This window comes from Hyla sarda, chromosome 6 (assembly GCF_029499605.1).
Source record: "Hyla sarda isolate aHylSar1 chromosome 6, aHylSar1.hap1, whole genome shotgun sequence".
Taxonomy (NCBI): Eukaryota; Metazoa; Chordata; class Amphibia; order Anura; family Hylidae; genus Hyla; species Hyla sarda.
The window spans coordinates 145,882,548-145,894,835 of NC_079194.1; the positions used below are offsets into that span (position 1 = coordinate 145,882,548).

The 12,288-nt window shown below is 44.7% G+C and overlaps 1 protein-coding gene across 2 annotated transcripts in view; it reads left to right on the plus strand.

Moving 5' to 3' along the window:
• KLHL36 (kelch like family member 36) overlaps positions 1-12,288 on the plus strand; it is a 105,339-nt gene that overhangs the window by 47,588 nt on the left and 45,463 nt on the right. The window lies entirely within an intron of this gene.

A 12,288-nucleotide genomic window follows, 5' to 3' on the forward strand; every position in this document is an offset into this window, starting at 1 on the left:
ACAGTTTGGAGACCACTGTATAATGGTCTCCAATCTGTGCTCTTCCAGATGTTGCAAAACTACAAATCTCAGCATGCTCAGTCTGTCCAGGCATGCTGGGAGTTGTAGTTCTCTAACATCTGGAAGAGCACAGATTGGAGACCATTATACAGTGGTCTCCAAACTGTGGACCTCCAGATGTTGCAAAACTACAACTCCCAGCATGCCCAGACTGCCCAAGCATGCTGGAAGTTGTAGTTCGGCAACATCTGATCCTTCAGATATTGCCGAACTACAACTTCCAGCATGCCTTGGCAGTCTGGGCATGCTGGGAGTTGTAGTTTTGCAACAACTGGAGGCACACTAGTTGGGAAACATTGTCCGTTTCCTACCTCAGTGCCTCCAGCTGTTGCAATTGTTGCAAAACTATAACTCCCAGCATGCACTGACAGACCATGCATGCTGGGAGTTGTAGTTTTGCAACAGCTGGAGGCACACTGGTTTGGAAACACTAAGTTTGGTTGCAAAACACTTGAAAGTTTATTACTTAACTTAGTGTTTCCAAACCAGTGTTCCTCCAGCTGTTGCAAAACTACAACTCCCAGCATGCACGGACAGCCAAAGGGCATGCTCGGAGTTTGCAACAGCTGGATGTTTGCCCCCTCCCCCCAATGTGAATGTACAGGGTACACTCACATGGGCGGAGGTTTACAGTGAGTGCTGCAAGTTTGAGATGGCGCAAATTTTGCGCTGCAGCTCAAACTTCCAGCGGCAAACTTGCTGTGAACCTCTGCCCATGTGACTGTACCCTAAAAACACTACACTACACTAACACTAACCTAAAATAAAAAGTAAAAAACACTACATATACACATACCCCTACACAGCCCCCCTCCCCCCAAAAAATGAAAAACGTCTGGTACGCTACTGTTTCCAAAACGGAGCCTCCAGCTGTTGCAAAATAATAACTCCCAGTATTGCCGGACAGCCATTGACTGTCCAGGCATGCTGGGAGTTTTGCAACAGCTGGAGGCACCCTGTTTGGGAATCACTGGCGTAGAATACCCCTATTTAAATCCCTAATTCAGGCCTCAAATGCGCATGGCGCTCTCTCACTTTGGAGCCCTGTCGTATTTCAGGGCAACAGTTTTGGGACACATATGGGGTATCGCCGTACTCGGGAGAAATTGCCTTACAAATTTTGGGGGGCTTTTTCTTCTTTAACCCCTTATGAAAAGGTGAAGTTGGGGTCTACACCAGCATGTTAGTGTAAAAAAATAAATTTTTTACACTGACATGCTGGTGTTGCCCTATACTTTTCATTTTCACAAGAGGTAAAAGGGAAAAAAGACCCTCTAAATTTGTAACGCAATTTCTCCTGAGTACGGAGATACCCCATATGTGGGCGCAAAGTGCTCTGGGGTGCACAACAAGGCCCAGAAGGGAGAGTGCACCATGTACATTTGAGGCGATTTGCACAGGGGTGGCTGATTGTTACAGCAGTTCTGACAAACGCAAAACAATAAATATCCATATGTGACCCCATTTTGGAAACTACACCCCTCACGGAATGTAATAAGGGGTGCAGTGAGCATTTACACCCCACTGGTGTATGACAGATTTTTGGAACAGTGGTCTGTGAAAATGAAAAATAAAATTTTTGATTTGCACAGTCCACTGTTTCAAATATCTGTCAAACGCCAGTGGGGTGTAAATGCTCACTGCACCCCTTATTAAATTCCATGAGGGGTATAGTTTCCAAAATGGGGTCACATGTGGGGGGGGTCCACTGTTCTGGCACCATAGGGGCTTCCTAAATGGGACATGCCCCCCAAAAACCCTTTCAGAAAAACTCACTCTCCAAAATCCCATTGTCGCTCCTTCCCTTCTGAGCCCTCTACTACGCCCGCCGAACACTTTACATACGCATATGAGGTATTTCCTTACTCGAGAGAAATTGGGTTACCAATTTTAGGGTGATTTCTCTCCTTTTACCCCTTGTAAAAATTCAAAAATTGGGTCTACAAGAAAATGCGAGTGTAAAAAATGAAGATTTAGAATTTTCTCCTTCACTTTGCTGCTATTCCTGTGAAACACCTAAAGGGTTAAAACACTTACTGAATGTCATTTTGAATACTTTGGGGGGTGCAGTTTTTATAATGGGGTCATTTATGGGGTATTTCTAATATGAAGACCCTTAAAATCCACTTCCAACCTGAACTGGGCCCTGAAAAATTACGATTTTGAAAATCTTGAGAAAAATTGGAAAATTGCTGCGGAACTTTGAAGCCCTCTGGTGCCCTCCAAAAGTAAAAACATGTCAATTTTTTTATGCAAACACAAAGTAGACATATTGTATATGTGAATCAATATGTAATTTATTTGGAATATCCATTTTCCTTTCAAGCAGAGACTTTCAAAGTTAGAAAAATGCTAAATTTTCAAAATTTTCATGAAATTTTTAGATTTTTTACCAAGAAAGGATACAAATATCAGTGAAATTTTACCGATAACATAAAGTAGAATATGTCATGAAAAAACAATCTCGGAATCAGAATGATAAGTAAAAGCATTCCAAAGTTATTAATGTTTAAAGTGACAGTGGTCAGATTTTCAAAAAATGCCCAGGTCATGAAGGTGAAAATGGGCTGGGTCATGAAGGGGTTAACCCATGTTTGATCAAAACTTGAAAGACATCTAACAGATGGCGGAGGTGTTCCTGGTAGGACTTGGAATACACAATGACATCATCCAGGTACAATAAGAAACTTTGGAAATTCAGATGGCCCAGGCTCCTTTCCATAAGACACTGGAACATGGCATGGGCATTGCACAGCCCAAACGGCATACTTATGAATTTAAACAACCCCATGGGTGTCACAAAGGGGGTTTTCTCCCGATCCTTCGAGGCCATGGGCACTTGCCAGTACCCGCTGCTTAAGTCCAGGGTGGAGAAGTAAGTGACAGCTCAATTCCTGGCAGAGGATAAGCGTCCTTATGTGTGACGTTGTTCAGCTTCCTGTAGTCGACACAGAAATGGATAGTTCCATCTTTCTTCTTGACTAGGACGAGTGGTGCCGTCCAGGGACTCTTACTTTCTTGAATCATGTCTGCCTCCTTCATGTTGGCTAGCATTTTCTTGATTGTTTGGTACATGCCAGACGCGACCAGACAGTGTCTCTCTTTGATAGGTGGGCTGTTGACTTTAAGGATATGGTGATGGATCATTGAAGTTTTCCCAAAGTCGGTCGGGTGTTTACTGAAAGCTTCATGATACCTCTTGGGGACTTTCACAACTCTATTGACCTGATCCCATGTGGTAGTGGAATCCCCAAACTGGACTTGTGTCCAACAGGGTTCTGGAGGGCTGGTACTGGATCCACTGACGACTTCGGCCACACGCTGTGGGGCCACCAGACGTTCAGTCACAATGTCCCTCTCGACCCTAGGAGGTACAACTGGCAACTGGAGTGTATTTGGGTATGACAGTAGTAGAATCAGACAGGTTCACTAACCGTACTGGTACCCTTCTGTTTGAGATGGTGACAAGACTTCTCACAGCTTGGACTAATGCAGTGTTTCTCAATTCCAGTCCTCAGGGCCCCCTAACAGGTCATGTTTTCAGGATTTCCTTAGTCTTTCACAGGTGATATAATTGTGGAGATGCCTGATTCACTGACCATAATTATGTCACCTGTGAAAGACTTAGGAAATCCTGAAAACATGACCTGTTAGTGGGCCCTGAGGACTGGAATTGAGAAACACTGGACTAATGGATGGTCTTCTAGCTTCATGGGTTCCAGCAGGGCTTGATAATCCCGATTCTTGATTACGGGACGTGCAAGACACCATATAATGGTCTCGCCTTGCTTGTTGGCAAATTTCTGTTACGCTTGTAGGACTTTCATGGGCATATTGGGAAGAGAGGCATACAAGGCATCTAAAATCTCAGTAAAACTATTTCTCATTATGCTCATCCCCAATATAAATTCAGCAGATCCCTTATCTCCAGCAGATCCCTTATTAGTTACAATCACTCCCTGTCCTGTAAGTACATGTTCACCCAATTGAATGGTTGGTAGACACTTGTGACCCTGTATCTATTAAAGCGTACCTGTCAGATCCAACAAAATTATTATTATTTTTTTTAAATATATCACTCAGTACCTAATCCTGACCATGTACATCTATTATTATATTACACTTTTAATTTAGCTCACTAGTCTGAATTCCTCTCAAAGGGAGGGGGCATGGCCTCACTGTACAGGTCTCTGCCCCCTCCCTCAGTATGGTCTCTGCTCACATCTCCCCTAGCATTAGCAAAACTACAACTCCCAGATTGTCTTCACTGACAGTAGCGGGACACAAGCTGACAGTGGGAGGATTTCTCCTCCAGCATTGAGCCCTGCGCTCACAGCTGTCAATCAAGGAAGTGTGTCACAGAAAAACAGGATGGTCGGGATATTAAGGATAAATATGCAGGATGGCAGGAGCACTCAGGCAGCCATGCAGACCACGCCCCTTGCTAACAACATTTAAAGGCACATTAACATCAGAAAGACAAATTAATAAATAACATAAGGCACTGTTAACCATTTAGGGTTTGTGGAATGGAGGTGGACTAAGGGACAATGAGACCGCCACACAGGATGGAAAAGGGGTACAGAAGGGTGCACCATATATGCAAATCAATGATGTAGAGCCATGGGTTTGGTTGCGCGTCTTGATGGAATGTGAAGAGTATGCAAAATGCTCATTGTTTACACTGATTCTCACATCAAGTAGGAGCAAATCCCCATAGTTCCTAACATGGACAGGTGTCAGCAGAGAGCACTGTGGTCAGACAGAAAAGAAATTGAAAAAGAAAAAAACTTCCTCTGTAGTATACAGCAGCTGATAAGTACTGGAAAGATTAAAGGGGTATTCCAGGATCTAAGCTTCTATCCCCTATCCAGAGGATAGGGGATACAATGTCTGGTCGCGGGGGGCCCGTCACTGAGACACCCCGCGATCTCCCTGCAGCACCCACATTGTGTGCGGGGATGCGTCTCCAGTGTCGGAAACTTCCGGATTTCTGAGACAGGAGACGTGACGTAACCACCCCCACCCCCGTGATGTCATGCCCCCTCTATGGGAGGGGGCATGACGTCACGGGGGGGGGAATGACTTTACATCATGTCTCGGAATTTTTAATATAAGTAATTTGCGAATCTGTTTAACTTTCTGGCACCACTTGATTTGAAAAAAAAAATTCCACTGGAATACCCCTTTTACTACTTAAGGACGAGTGCCGTAAATGTACGGCACTGCTAAGCGTCAATTAACGTAAATGTATGGCACTGCGTTCCGTGATCACCACGTCTCCAGATGCGGTGATTGGGCCGGGATGGCTGCTGCTATCTAACACCAGCCATCCTGGCATATCACCCAGGGGGTCCTGAAGGGGTCTTATACACAGCACCAATCACCCCTATACAGCAGAAGTGAGTTCACAAAAAGCTAGCCACAGTGTTATGGTAATCTCATGACATAGCCATTTAGCCCCAAGACAAGCGCAGATCCTTCCTAAGCATGTCCATTACTGTCTGCCAGGTACGTACTAAAATCACCTTATGGTGGTTAACCCCTTTAATGATTTGGAGAACGGAAGCTGTCACCTCCCCCTGCATGCACTGAAAGCCAGTAAGCCGTTTCCTACATGGAGCCTCCAGCTGTTGCAAAACAAAAACTTCCAGCATGGCCGAACAGCCATTGACCGTCCAGGCAACAGCTGGAGGCACCTTTTCGGGGGCTTTTTCTCCTTTTACCCCATTTTGGAAACTACACCCCTTAAGGACTGTAACAAGGGATGCGGTGAGCATGTACAGTGAGCATGTACACCCCACAGGTGTCTGACAGATTTTTTGAACAGGGGTCCATGAAAATAATATATAACATTTTTCATATTCCAAGCCCACTTTTCAAAAAATGTGTCATAAGCTAGTGGGGTGTAAATGCTCACTGCACCCCTTGTTACATTCCTTGAGGGGTGTAGTTTCTAAAATGAGGTCGCTTGTGGGGGGTTTATAATCGCGACATGGCCCCCAACATCCATTACAAACAAATCCTCTCTCCAAAAGCCCAACGGCGTGCCTTCGGGTGAAATTGTGTTCCAAATTTGACAAGGCTTATTCTCATTTTACCCCTTGTAAAAATTTTAAAGTTTGGGGCTACGCCAACATGTATGAAGAGTGACATTTTTCATTTTTACAGTCCTCTGCTCCAAAAATTTTTGGACACCTGTGGTGTACAAATGCTCACTGTACCCCTTATTACATTCCTTGAGGGCTGTAGTTTCAACTGTCCTGGCACCATGGGGGCTATGTAAGTGTACAGGTGACTTTCCAGGCTTCTGAATGTTCTAGTGAGAATTGTTGATGCCAAAGTACGGAAGTGGAAACACAATCGATTCATTATAAATTTGCCTCGACCAGGAGCTCCTAACAAGATTTCTGACAGAGAAGTGAAAAGAATAATTAGAAGAGTTGTCCAAAAGCCAAGGACACTTGTGGAGAACTTCAAAATGACCTGGAAATACTAGGTAATGTTGTCTCATAGAAAACAGTAAGTAATGCACTCCGCCGCCATGGCTTGTATGCACGCTCCCCATGCAAAACTCCATTGCTGAATAAAATGCATGTTGAAGCTCATTTGGAAAAGCCAGTGAAATTCGGGGAAAGAATAGTGTGGTCAGATGAAAAGTGAACTATTTGGATGCCATAATATGCGCCATTTTTGGAGGAGAAATGGAAGTGTACTTCACCCTAAAATCACCATAACAAGAGTGAAGTTTGGAGGTGGGAACATCATGGTGTGGGGCTTTCCAGCAAATGTGAAGTAAGCAAACTTCACATAATTCAAAGAAGGATGAATGGGCAAATGCAGTGGGGCAAAAAAAGTATTTAGCCAGCCACCGATTGTGCAAGTTCTCCCACTTAAAAAGATGAGAGAGGCCTGTAATTTTCATCATAGGTATACTTCAACTATGAGAGACATTATGAGAAAAAAAATCCATAAAATCACATTGTCTGATTTTTTAAGAATTTATTTGCAAATTATGGTGGAAAATAAGTATTTGGTCACCTACAAACAAGCAAGATTTCTGGCTCTCACAGACCTGTAACTTCTTCTTTAAGAGTCTCTTTTCCTCCACTCGTTACCTGTATTAATGGCACCTGTTTGAACTTGTTATCAGTATAAAAGACACCTGTCCACAACCTCAAACAGTCACACTCCAAAATCCACTAAGGCCAAGACCAAAGAGCTGTAGAGGACACCAGAAACAAAATTGTAGACCTGCACCAGGCTGGGAAGACTGAATCTGCAATAGGCAAGCAGCTTGGTGTGAAGAAATCAACTGTGGGAGCAATTATTAGAAAATGGAAGACATACAAGACCACTGATAATCTCTCGATCTGGGGCTCCATGCAAGATCTCACCCTGTGGTGTCAAAATGATTACAAGAACGGTGAGCAAAAATTCCAGAACCATACGGGGGGACCTAGTGAATGACCTTCAGAGAGCTGGGACCATAGTAAGAAAGGCTACCATCAAAGGAATGTAGCACTGGACTTCTCAGCTTGTGCAGGTGATCATCCCAGAATGCCAACCCAGAGAAGCATGCAAGACAAGAGGTAGATATAGCACCAAAAAGCCGGAGACTCAAATCTTGATGGAGTGTGACTTTATTCGCTCCCCAAAGTGCACTTTGGGGAGCGAATAAAGTCACACTCCATCAAGATTTGAGTCTCCGGCTTTTTGGTGCTGTATCCACCTCTTGTCTTAAAGGCTACCATCAGTAACACACTACGCCGCCAGAGACTCAAATTATGCAGTGCCAGAGTTGTCCCCCTGCTTAAGTCAGTATATTTCCGGGCCCGTCTAAAGTTTGCTAGAAAGCATTTGGATGATCGAGGATTGGGAGAATGTCATATGGTCAGATGAAACCAAAGTAGAACTTTTTGGTAAAAACTCAACTTGTCTTTTTTGTAGAAGAAAGAATGCTGAGTTGCATCCAAAGAACACCATACCTACTAGGGATCGACCGATTATCAGTTTGGCCCATATTATCGGCCAATAATCCCGATTTTGGACATTATCGGTATCTGCAATTACCTTGCCTATATGCCGATAATGCCCAGCCCCCCCCCGGCCAGAGACGACCGTCTCCCCCGCTGCCCCATTGCCTCCTCCCATCCTCTGCCCACGTACCGCCGCTGCCCCATTTCCTCCCCCCATCCTCTGCCCACATGCCGCTGCCCCATCGCCTCCTCCCATCCTCTGCCCACATGCCGCTGCCCCATCGCCTCCCCCCCATCCTCTGCCCACATACCACCGCCGCCCTAGCCCCATCCTCTGCCCACATACCGTCGCCGCCCCATCGCCTCCCTGGTCTTATAATTACCTGCTTCTGGCTCCTGCGCTGTTGTTGTGCGCTGTGCTGCGTAATGACGAGTGACGTCCCCACCGCGACGTCACCGTCAGTGCGCACAGTGAAAGCGCAGGACGCCGACGGAGCCAGAAGGATCGCGGACCCCTGGAACAGGTAATTATAACACCGGGGAGGCGATGGGGCGGCGGCGGTATGTGGGCAGAGGATGGGGGGGGCGGCGGTGGTATGTGGGCAGAGGATGGGGGGGAGGCGATGGGCCAACTGTGGTGTTAGACTCAGGACAGGCAGGGGAGAAGGCGGCCGTGGCGGTCTCTGGCCCTGCAAAAGCTGCTGCAGTTCATTGATTTACAGCGCCCGCTTTAAATCATTGATCTGCAATGGCTTCTGCCCCGCCGGGGGGAGGTTTAAATAGCCGATAACTTATACCCACATAAGTTATCGGCTATCGGCCGGAAAGATTATCGGTATCGGTCCTAAAAAATCGATATCGGTCGATCCTTAATACCTACCGTGAAGCATGGGGGTAGAAACATCATGCTTTGGGCTGTTTTTCTGCTAAGGGACCAGGACGACTGATCCGTGTAAAGGAAAGAATGAATGGGGCCATGTATCGTGAGATTTTGAGTGAAAAGGGCATTGAAGATGAAACATGGCTGGGCCTTTCAGCATGAAAATGATCCCAAACACACCGCCCGGGCAACGAAGGAGTGGCTTCATAAGAAGCATTTTTAAGGTCCTGGAGCCAGTCTCCAGATCTCAACCCCATAGAAAACCTTTCGAGGGAGTTAAAAGTCTCTGATGCCCAGCGACAGCCCCAAAACATCAATGCTCTAGAGGAGATCTGCATGGAGGAACGGGCCAAAATACCAGCAACAGTGTGTGAAAACCTTGTGAAGCCTAACAGAAATCGTTTGACCTCTCTTATTGCCAACAAAGGGTATATAGCAAAGTATTGAGATGAACTTTTGTTATTGACCAAATGCTTATTTTCCACCATAATTAGCAAATACATTCTTTAAAAATCAGACAATGTGATTTTTTTTCTCATTATATTTCTCATAGTTGAGGTATACCTATGATGAACATTTCAGGCCTCTCTCTTCTTTTTATGTGGGAGAACTTGCACAATTGGTGGCTGACTAAATAAATACTTTTTTGCCCCACTGTATACCAAGACATTCTTAACAAAAATCTGCTGGCATCTACCAGGATGATGAAGATGAAACAAAGGTGGACATTGCAGCTGTAACACTCACGTTTCTGAAGACAGGAACTCCGGTGTATGTGGATCAGCTGGACCTGTGTGGCAGATGACTCGGACCGTACCAGGGAGCGGAGTCTAAGGTGCCACTGGTCTTTGCTAGAGCCCGCCGCAAAGCAGGATGGGCTTGCAGCTGTAGGGGACACCCAGGTCGCTACCCCTGGCACGGCTCGACCACACAGGTGGCTGAGGAGATGCGAGGCACAGGAGGGATGAGGCAACTCGTAGTCTGGATAGCAGTAGGTCAGGGCAGGCGGCACAGTAGCGAAGTCAGGACGTAGCAGGAGTTCAGTAGGCAGGCGGCAGAGGGGCAAGGTCAAGTCACAAGAGCAGGAGATCTGGTACACGGCAAGGCAATACAATGGAATGCTTTCTTTAGGGCACAAGGCAACAAAGATCCGGCAGAGAACTGAGGAGGGTGGAGGAATTTATAAACAAGCCACAGGTGGTTACACTAATAAGCATACTGGCCCCTTAAATCTTAAAGCTCTGGTGCGCGCACGCTCTAAGGGACGGGGACACGCGTGCCAGAGCAGAGAGGTGGAGGCAGAGGCAGGAGAAACACCCGGAGAGTGACGGACTGGGGCTCGTATGCGGGCGCGTCCCGTGATGCGAGTCCCAGCCCCGTCGGCAGCAGAAGGTAAGGGGACCAATGCGCTCATGGCTAGCATGTGAGGCCGGAGCGCATAGTGTAACAGCAGCAAGTCAGTGATCCCAGACACACAACCAAGGAACCTCTCAAATGGTTTCAATGAAATAAAATAAAGCTGCTCGAATGACCCAGACAATCACCTGACTTTAAGAAGATCTATCATGCAGAAAAATGTATCCCCTATCCAAAGGATAGAGGATAAATCCTTTGCCATATATATATATATATATATATATATACACAGTGGGGATCAAAAGTTTGGGCACCCCAGGTAAAAATGTGTATTAATGTGCATAAAGAAGCCAAGGAAAGATGGAAAAATCTCCAAAAGGCATCAAATTACAGATTAGACATTCTTATAATATGTCAACAAAAGTTAGATTTTATTTCCATCATTTACACTTTCAAAATAACAGAAAACAAAAAAATGGCGTCTGCAAAAGTTTGGGCACCCTGCAGAATTTATAGCATGCACTGCCCACTATGCAAAGCTGAGACCTGCCAGTGTCATGGATTGTTCTCAATCATCATCTGGGAAGACCATGTAATGTCAATCTCAAAGGTTTTAAATGCCCAGACTCATCTGACCTTGCCCCAACAATCAGCACCATGGGTTCTTCTAAGCAGTTGTCTAGAAATCTGAAACTGAAAATAGTTGACGCTCACAAAGCTGGAGAAGGCTATAAGAAGATAGCAAAACGTTTTCAGATGTCAATATCCTCTGTTCGGAATGTAATTAAGAAATGGCAGTCATCAGGAACAGTGAAAGTTAAAGCAAGATCTGGAAGACCAAGAAAAATATCACAGAACAGCTCGCAGGATTGTGAGAAAAACTATTCAAAACCCACGTTTGACTGCACAATCCCTCCAGAAAGATCTGGCAGACCCTGGAGTTGTAGTACACTATTCCACTATAAAGAGATACTTGTACAAATATGGTCTTCATGGAAGAGTCATCAGAAGAAAACCTCTTCTACGTCCTCACCACAAAAATCAGCATTTGAACTTTGCAAATGAACATATAGACAAGCCTGATGCATTTTGGAAACAAGTTCTGTGGACAAATGAGGTTAAAATTGAACTTTTTGGCCGGAATGAGCAAAGGTACGTTTGGAGAAGAAGGGGAACAGAATTTAATGAAAAGAACGTCTGTCCAACTGTTAAGCATGGGGGTGGATCAATCATGCTTTGGGGTTATATTGCTGCCAGTGGCACAGGGAACATCTCACGAATAGAAGGAAAAATTGATTCAATAAAATTTCAGCAAATTTTGTATGCTAACTTGATGCCATCTGTGAAAAAGCTGAAGTTAAAGAGAGGATGGCTTCTACAAATGGATAATGATCCTAAACACACCTCGAAATCCACGGGGATTACATCAAGAGGTGTAAACTGAAGGTTTTGCCATGGCCTTCACAATCTCCTGACCTCAACATAATTGAAAATCTATGGATAGACCTTAAAAGAGCAGTGCGTGACAGACAGCCCAGAAATCTCAAAGAACTAGAAAACTTTTGTAAGGAAGAAGGGGCAAAGATACCTCAAAAAAGAATTGAAAGACTCTTGGCTGGCTACAAAAAGCGTTTACAAGCTGTGATACTTGCCAAAGGGGGCAGTACAGGATATTAACTCTGCAGGGTGCCCAAACTTTTGCATACACCATTTTTTTGTTTTCTGTTATTCTGAAAGTGTAAATGATGGAAATAAAATCTAACTGTTGTTGACATATTATAAGAATGTCTAATCTGTAATTTGATGCCTCTTGGAGATTTTTCCATCTTTCCTTGGCTTCTTTATGCACATTAATACAAATTTTTACCTGGGGTGCCCAAACATTTGATCCCCACTGTGTTCATATATATATATATATATATATATATATATATATATATATATATATATATATGGCATTGCCACACAATATATATGGTATAATCTGATGGCAGGTTTACTTTTAACATCTTC